Here is an 8716-nt window from a genome sequence, read left to right on the forward strand (position 1 = left end):
CATGCAAAATGTTGGAATTATATGATCTTAAAGAACCGGCCAAAACTAATAGAACTCTCACCGAATGCGTTTAGAACAAGATAGAAAAGGATAAAAGGTATTAAGGTGTGAAAGGCATCAGTATGTAACTTCAACTTTCAAGTGCCTCGTGAATTAAAACAAAATGAAAACCTACATTTTGCTGAGACAGATGTCCTTTTGACATCTTTATTTCCCTAAAGAGAATGTATAAGAAGTGGCTGTCATTTCAAGTTACAAAGTCTATGTACCAAAAGAAGAATAATATTCTTTGGGCTGTCACACACACAAAGATAAAAAAGACCCAACGGTTATGGAGAAAATAGAATCCAAAGATCAATCAAACTCAACAAAAATATCACTAAGCTTGTCAGCTTCATGGTGGTGAATGTTTCAAAGGGTTACACCACAGCCACACAAAACTCTGCCTCTTTAAGCAACGATTTTCAACCACAAAGTCACAATACTAGCTATACTTGTTTAAGAAGTTTATGAACACAACAAATTTGACAAAAAAATTAAACACCCTTGGGTTCTTTCGGAAGGGTACGTGGGTCTTCTTTAAGCGAAAAATGCTAAGATCATAATTTTTATTACATTTTTTGCCATAATTTGCTCAAGTGGCAAGTTGTAACTATAGTAGTAACTAAATAGACCTACAACTTTACTACACTCACAACTTGTCATGTAGCAAGTTGTAACAATAGCTATGACAAAAGTTATGTCAAAAGTTGTAGTCCTAACATTATTTTCCTTAAGCAATCCCTTGTATCTTAATCCCGAGTAACATAACAGACTATTAGCAATAATAAAAAAAGTAATGTTAATGATTAGTTCACATAATAACCAATACAAATATGTCAACTCAATTGTTGTGAAATTTTTTCTACGAGTAGCATTGTTCACTCCTTTTCTTGATTGATTCTTTTTTTTTTTTTTTTTTCAAAACAATATTAATTCAGTGACTTTCTTAAGGATCCATAATCAACTTGCATTAAATTGCTAATTCACGATTTATGGTGGGCACGTGGAGATGTCTCAAATGCTTGCTTGACCCACTTCCTCATTTCTCGTATGGTTCTCTTAGCTTGACTTATTTTATAAATGTAATCACGTTCCACAATAGAAAATTGCTTGTCTCCCCTAGTCAATCTAGTTAAAACCTGCTTATGTAGTGCTCCCAAATTTGATGCGGTAATGGGCATATAATAATATTCTATATCTTATATCTTATAATTATTGTTTTCGAAAGAGAGGGCAAGATTGGTTTTAAGCTAAGTATTTATTACAATCCCAAGATATTTGTTTAAGATGTAAAGCTTTTATAAATTTTTTTAAAAAAATGTAAAGCTTTATATCTCTTATTAAAGAGGTCAAGCTAGTATTTTCCTAAAAGCCTCAATAATAGAGAGGGAGTAAAAATTTAGCCTTAACTTTTTCTTTTTCTTTTTCTTTTTTTTGAGAATCAGGTTTTGCCTAAACTTTAGTATGATAAATTTTATTTAGTAAATTTTGTTTTTATTTCATGACAACTAATTTTAAGGAGATGAGTTACAAATTATTTTTTATATACAAAATAGAAATTTTACTCTAATTAATCTATGTATATATGTGTATAAATTTCTCTCTTTTGGAGATTTGAACCTCACCTTAATCCCCCACATCTTACAAAAAATTTGTGCTTGTAAAGTGATCATCACAACAATAGTACACAATGATAGGATGGAGTTACAATTAACTTAACCAATAAACATAAAATCAAACCCTATTTAACTATTTATATAATTAATAAAAATTCATCATAAAATGTATGTCATATCTCAAGTTTGGACTTGGCAAACAATTGAAACTGTACACTTGGGCTAAAGTGGATCATCACTATTCACCAGTGTAATTGTCAATTCAAGCTTTCAATTTTCATATACCAAACACCTGAAAATTTCCAATTTCCTGCCAAAAGAGAAGGACCCAAAAACCAGTGGAACAAGAAAACTGGTGGCGACTGAGTTCAACGGTTTGGTTATGTGCTATGAGTTGGTCAGAGACACAACCAAGGAAGCAAAGAGAAAGGCAACCAACGCCATCCACAATTTACTCTAGGACTAGGATCCTACATATTATAAGGGGATAAGATGCACAATCATAGAATTCAGATGCTGACTATTAATAATTTGCAATAATGTTTTTGCACATATTAAAATCAAGTGCTCCCCAAAGCATAATAAATTAAATAAGTAAATAAATAAAAGTAATGCAAGACCAATATTTATATTCATGAATTAGGAAATTTTATTTTGATGGGATTATTATAAGTAGAAATTTAGACTTTTAAGGACATAATCTATCATGTCAGCACTATTCAGCATGCATATTGAGCTACACCACAAATATTTGGGAGGATTAATGCACATAGTTTCATAGAAGCTAAAGAATATGAGCCGGCCAACCAAGGTTGAAAAGAAGAACAATATAATGCTATTGTTTATCTTTTCTTCTTTTTGGTCTAGTGATTAAATTTTGAAATTAAGCAAACCATAAACATTACAGCAACAAAAAGCAAAACAAAATCTCTTTTCAATACAGTACAATCCATCCACCATATTTATAATCATAGACTACTAAGGACCCAATCCGAGTTGAAATTATATTTACCATAACAAGGAAATTTGCTTCCAAGCCTCAATTGGGGGGGGGGGGGGGGAAGGAAAAGAGAAGAGAAAAGAAAACTAAACTGAAATCAGACTAATGGGCTATAAGTTAGTAAACATGCCATTAAGGAATCATGAAGTCTTGGCATTTGGAAATCATGGTTTGATCGAATTTCTTCAGAAAGTCACAAGAGTCTTTGGTCTTGGCATGTTTCAGCATTCACAAATCTGCTTGTCACTGTTCTTTTCCTGTGTTTGTGGCTCAGTTGAGAGGACCAGCATCCTTGATCATTCTGCTTTTGAAAAGTACTTCCATTAAAGATTGATATTTCACAAACAATTACATAGAAAAAAACAGCAATTTGTGAAAAATACTAGTGTATTATTAAGAACCAGAAAAGAAAACCCCAAAAAAGAAACAGAAATCCTAGGGTTTAACTTGAGCTTGGGAGATTTGGAGAAAGTTGATCTAAAAGAGCAAAAGAGATGAGAGACATACTTGTGAATGAAACTCTGCATTCTCACGCGTACGCTTCCATGAAAATGCTTTTCTTGAATCAGAAAGGCCTTCTTCACTAGTTGAAGAACTTGAAGCTTGTGGAGGTGGTGTAGAAGACCATGGAACAACTTGATTTTCTTCATCATCTTCATCAATATTACCTTGATCCTCATCACCATCACCACCGTCTCATCATTATCATCACCACATCATCATCATCATCATCTTCAGTGTTGTCGTCTCTATCAAGATCATCATCATCATCGCCATCATTTTCTTCATTTCTTCCCTCATTTTGATTGCAACTATTCACACACCTGTCACAAACCGAAACAGTAGGAAGAAGCTTCGGTCCAGAGCCACTCCAAGGCGTTAAAGACTGACAAACATGGCAAAGAAGCCTTCTTGAATGCTTAGCAACCAGGAAGTTTGCGCCATGAACCTGAGCATCACAATCCCAACAAAGGCTAGCTTGATCAGATTCACAGAACATCTTTGCTGGAGAGTCACAGAGCTCACACTTCTTCATCTCCTTTCTTTCTTTTTATTATTTATTTTTTTCTCTTCCAAGAAAATGGTTCTCAATATATTGAACCTCTAATAATTATAATCACATCTTATGCCTTATTCCCTGTCCTGTTTAGCAACAAAGGCCCCTGGACTTACAAAAAAGAAATAAAAGGACACCATGGTGCAGCGCAACTTGCCTCTGTTTATATTAAAAACATGCCCTGCTTTTATTTATTTTATTTTTTAAAGAAAGGGAAAATTGCCCTTTTTTTTTTGTTTTTTTGAGAAATGATGCACTAATCAGCTAGTAAGTGACATAATTCTAAGACGGTAATTCTCGTTAAGAATGTTTAAGACATACGTTTGGTATACCTCCAGGGTACCGAACACGATGTGAGCACAGTACATGTTCAAAAAAACGTGTAATAATCTTATATCTTGATTAATACACTCAAGTGTTTGACCGATATAATAATATTATATGATAATAGTTTAATAAAAGCAATACAAATGAATTAAAAAAAAAAAAAAAAAACATAGATCTCTATGGACTTTTTTTTTTTTTTCTTTTTCAAGATTAGAGATATGGTATTACTTGGAAACAAAATTAAGTTTCACTAAAAGATAAAAAAATTGGGTGACAAAGACAAATGGAAGGGCAAGGGGGGGCAGGGATTAGGTTGACTCCTGAACCCTCAGCACCCACCAAAAACTTGACACATCAGGCAGTGCCACCAATTTGTGATTTTGTCCCATTGTTGAGATGGACGTATTGAGGGTTCAGCTGGACCCAACCTTGGTCCCTTCATTTCTTGCAACTTGTGGTTGCTCGTGCATGTACTAACTTTCAGTTCTGTATTAGACACACAGTATAAGGCTACATCCTGCCCCATATGCCATAATGGCCTTATCCGAGTTAATACTCTTTTCTAGAGAACTTAGCTGTACAGTACTCAAAGTGACACGCGTCCAGAACCAATGAACTATGTGAATTCTGTGGCCTGATACTTTCAGGGCCTATAGGCTATAGGTTTTCTCATTTCTGGGTAGGTGGGATACGCTAAGAGGTGTGTATGACAGACAGATGGCATTGTATAATGTTATCCGGAAATTGAACATGGCCAAGAGGGGGTGTGTATTAAATATCCCTCTATCACATAGGAAGGGACCCATCTGATATGATCAAGAAGTGAGTGTGCGCGTATTGCTAAGTGCCAAAAATACTACTCCAACATGTGGTTAGAATTTCCCTTGAAAAAAAAAAAAAAATCAACACATGGGGCTCAATATAGTCAAGTGAAAGTCATTTTTTTTGGGTAAGGTCTTCATAATCCCTTAAAACAGTTGACCTTTTTTTTTTTTTTTTTTTTTTTGTATAATTTTAGGATAAATTTTCATGGGTTGGGGTGATCCTAGAGTACTAGTTAGAGATTTCAAATTTAGCATTTCATGAATCTCATGAACCTTAAAAACTACTAGATTAACCCTTTAAATATATTTGTAAGTCATCTCAAAGTAAGTCATGATCTAGAAGCAAGACGTTAGAGGGGCTACCTCAAAATCTATATTTTTATACTCTATAAAAATGGAAGGTAGTATTTAATTTTGAAATGCTCTAATTGCGTACCTCATCTATCATATCATGTTTTTTTTTTCTCATTTATTGTTAATATTAAAAATATGAATATATTGATTTTACCCATTCAAAAGAAAAAAAAAAAAAACATTGGGTTAATTCTACATTGAAAAATGAGTGAGTTAAAGAAGTTAAAATTTATTTTGTGTATTTAAGAGTTAACCTTTTTTAATATACACCACTATAGTTTCTTTAAAATTATCTCTCCTCTCCATGTGTATGTATGTGTGTTAAAAATACTTAGTATTCTAAAAAAAAAAAAAGATTAATGCGATTTTACTATACATATAACTTTTCCTTTACACATATATCTACTTTAATTTAAATGTTTATAATTAACTACACATTGAAATTAATGAAGAATAATTTTTTTTTTTTCCTTTATATATTCATCTACTTTGATTTAGATTTTTATTACTAAACAATGATGTGGGTACCTTAGGCATGCAAGGCAGTCCTAGAGTCCCACATCGAAGGAAAACCCTCCACTTGCTGCCTTATAAGTTTTGAAGCGAAGAAAGTAGTGTACCATCAGTTTAGTATTCAAATAACTATAAACTAATGGTACACTACTTCTTCGCTTAAAACTTATAAGGCAGCAAGTGGGAGAGTTTTTTTTGATGTGGGACTCCTAGGACTCCGTCTAAGGACGTTGCCTTGCATGCCTAGGACGTTGCCAAGCATGCCTAAGGTACCCACAATAAAAGGCCCTTTTATAAATGAAATTAATAAAAATATTGTCTTAAAATGGTATTCACAAATCTTGCATAATCTTATGGTAGAAATATAATATTTATAATGTTTTTTCAAAAATTATCCTCTACCTTCTTTTTTCTTCTTTTTTTTTTTTTTTTTTTTTTTTTTTTTTCATTTGACTTGTACTCTAGGTTTTTTGTTGTTATTTTTATTCAAAGGAAAAAAAATTACAATTATCATGTATAGGGCTATAACCAACATTGCTACTTGGATTAGCCATCTTGCGTGGCTCAAAGTCTTATATAAAATTTTGAATTTATATTAGCATTCTTACAATTTTTGTGCGCAATATAAATTACATTTTCTAATTTTGTTTTGTTTGTTGTGTACAAATGAAATATTCTCAATCAAAAAAATAAGAGGGATCCTAAAGTATACTAGAGTATTTTCCCCAATTCTTTCTTATCATCTCTTATTCCATCTTCGGTCTTAATGTCACATAAGAGGTGTTGAAGTAAATCTTTTTGCACTTTGGTTTTAAATCATAGTTTTGTTGAGTTTTATTAAATTTTTAGATACGTTTTCGGTGTTTTGGATTGTAGAAAGAAAAAAATAGAGTTTGAGAAAGTTAGTAAAGATAAAAGAATAATTTCTAATTTCTAATATATTTTTAATGATGCACAAAATGTTATAAATAATTGTTATTAAAAATGCATATTTCCCTAACTTACCTTTTGCATTCTTGAGAAAGATTGTATTTTATTTTGATTTGATACGAAAAGGATTTGTTTTCATATATATATATATATATAATATTAAGAGAGGAGAGAGAGAGAGAGAGAGAGAGAGAGAGAGAGAGAGAGAGAGAGAGAGAGAGAGAGAGATGGGTTCAAGTTACACCTGATGTAACTTCATAATAGTTACACCTTTTTATACCATTGATTTCAAAAAGATCTAACGATTAAAAATGCATTAGTAAATATATATTACTTTTGACATCTATACCTAATTAATTGCATCTTTTTTTTTTTTCTCTCTCTCTCTCTCTCCTTATTTATTCATTTCCAAATTACACCTCATTAAATGGGCATACCACCAATTCTTCTAAAAATAAACAATGGTTAATTTATTGCAAAAAAAAAAAAAAACAAACAAACAAACAAACTAAGGAATTGTACAATTTTCTGTAAACAATCTTGAGGTACTTTGTTACTGTTACATCTATGTTTCTATAATCCTCTCCACTAAAACTATATTTCAGCAGTTCAATTTCCTTTCCCATAAACGATGTCGTATTTGCGTTTGAAAACAATGACCTGTCATTCATAAAACGCTAGTGGATTCATTAAAAAAAAAAAAAAAAACCAGATTCCAATTTGTATTCATAAAAGTTTTCATGTTTGTGTTGTTTCCTCAGACAACAAACTTCAACATGGGCTTCAAACCTTAATTTTTCACACACACAAATATTATGTATTTTATGTTCTTTATTATAAGTCACGTCCTTAGTATAATATTATTGATGGCAGTTTTCAACTCACTGATTTGCAACTTAAGAACGTTGAGAATAAGACCACGAGAAAGCAAATCAGCAACTTAATATGGTAAGAACAGGCACTTGTGCAAGGTTAGGAGGAATTAATTAGGAGAGAGAAAAAAGTAAAAAGGAAATAATATAATATTCTCTCAAATTATTTAGTTGGCTGATGTGGGTTTTTGAACCGTTAGATCTCTAGAGATCTACAGTGTAAAAATTGTGTAACTTTTGTAGAGTTACACCAGGTGTAACTTGAACTCATATATATATATATATATATGAGATGAGTTCATAGAGTTACACCTTTTTTAAGCTGTAGATTTCTAAAAGATCAAACGGTTAAAAGAAAACACTATTATTCATCATTATATCATTAAATACTTGAGATAGATTCAAGTTACACCTGGTGTAACTCTAAAAAGTTACACCTTTTTTAGACCATTGGATTTAAGTAGATCCAACGGTTAAAAAAATATTCTCATTAATGCTTTTATTCAAAGTGATCTCATTTATTATCACTTATTTAATACATTCCATAACTATCTCTAAACCCAAAAAAAAAAAAAAAAAATTCTACTTCTCTCTCCTCCATAATCACGTTTTTCTCTACTCTCTCTTTCTCCTCCATTGCTTTTCTCCAACTCAATTCCATTGCCTTCCTCTTAATTCCAATCTCACCACCATGCTCCTTGCCTCATCAACATGAACACTACAGAAATAATCATTTTCTTCATGTTCAAATTCATCTTTTTCCAAAAGATACTTTCATTAGCTACTTCAAAAAATTATGACTACGCCCTTCAATCAATCATTATTTATTGATGGTGCATCTAGAAACACCCTTACCCAATCACTTGCTTTTAATTTCCAGGCAATAATGATTCAATGTTTTCTTTTCGTCAGCATGACAATTTTATGCGTTATGTTAAATATTTTTTTTTGCAGCTTTCATCAATCAGAAGAAAAGAGTCAACATATACATACGTATGACAGTGTGAGGTTTAATAATTAGATTATAGATGATCACTAAATCAGGTTAATAAAATTTTACTTAGTTTTTTCTTGGATTAACATATATATGTATGTTTGGAAAAAGATGAATCTGAACATGAAGAAATTAGAAAGAGAGAGCAGATTATGGAGGAGAGAGAGACGTAGACTTTTTTTTTTTT

The 8716-nt window shown here is 31.7% G+C and overlaps 1 non-coding gene across 1 annotated transcript; it reads right to left on the reverse strand.

Annotated features, from left to right (window-relative positions):
• Nucleotides 1–2570: 2570 nt before the first annotated feature.
• LOC111993646 (uncharacterized) lies at nucleotides 2571–4026 on the reverse strand. Its single transcript, XR_010629056.1, has 2 exons — nucleotides 3166–4026; nucleotides 2571–2959 (listed from the first exon to the last, which is right to left on the reverse strand). It is a non-coding gene; the product is annotated as an uncharacterized LOC111993646 (transcript).
• Between the last annotated feature and the right edge of the window lie 4690 nt (nucleotides 4027–8716).

Source organism: Quercus suber, unplaced genomic scaffold, assembly GCF_002906115.3.
Source record: "Quercus suber isolate HL8 unplaced genomic scaffold, Cork oak 2.0 scaffold_80, whole genome shotgun sequence".
In the NCBI taxonomy this organism is placed as follows: Eukaryota; Viridiplantae; Streptophyta; class Magnoliopsida; order Fagales; family Fagaceae; genus Quercus; species Quercus suber.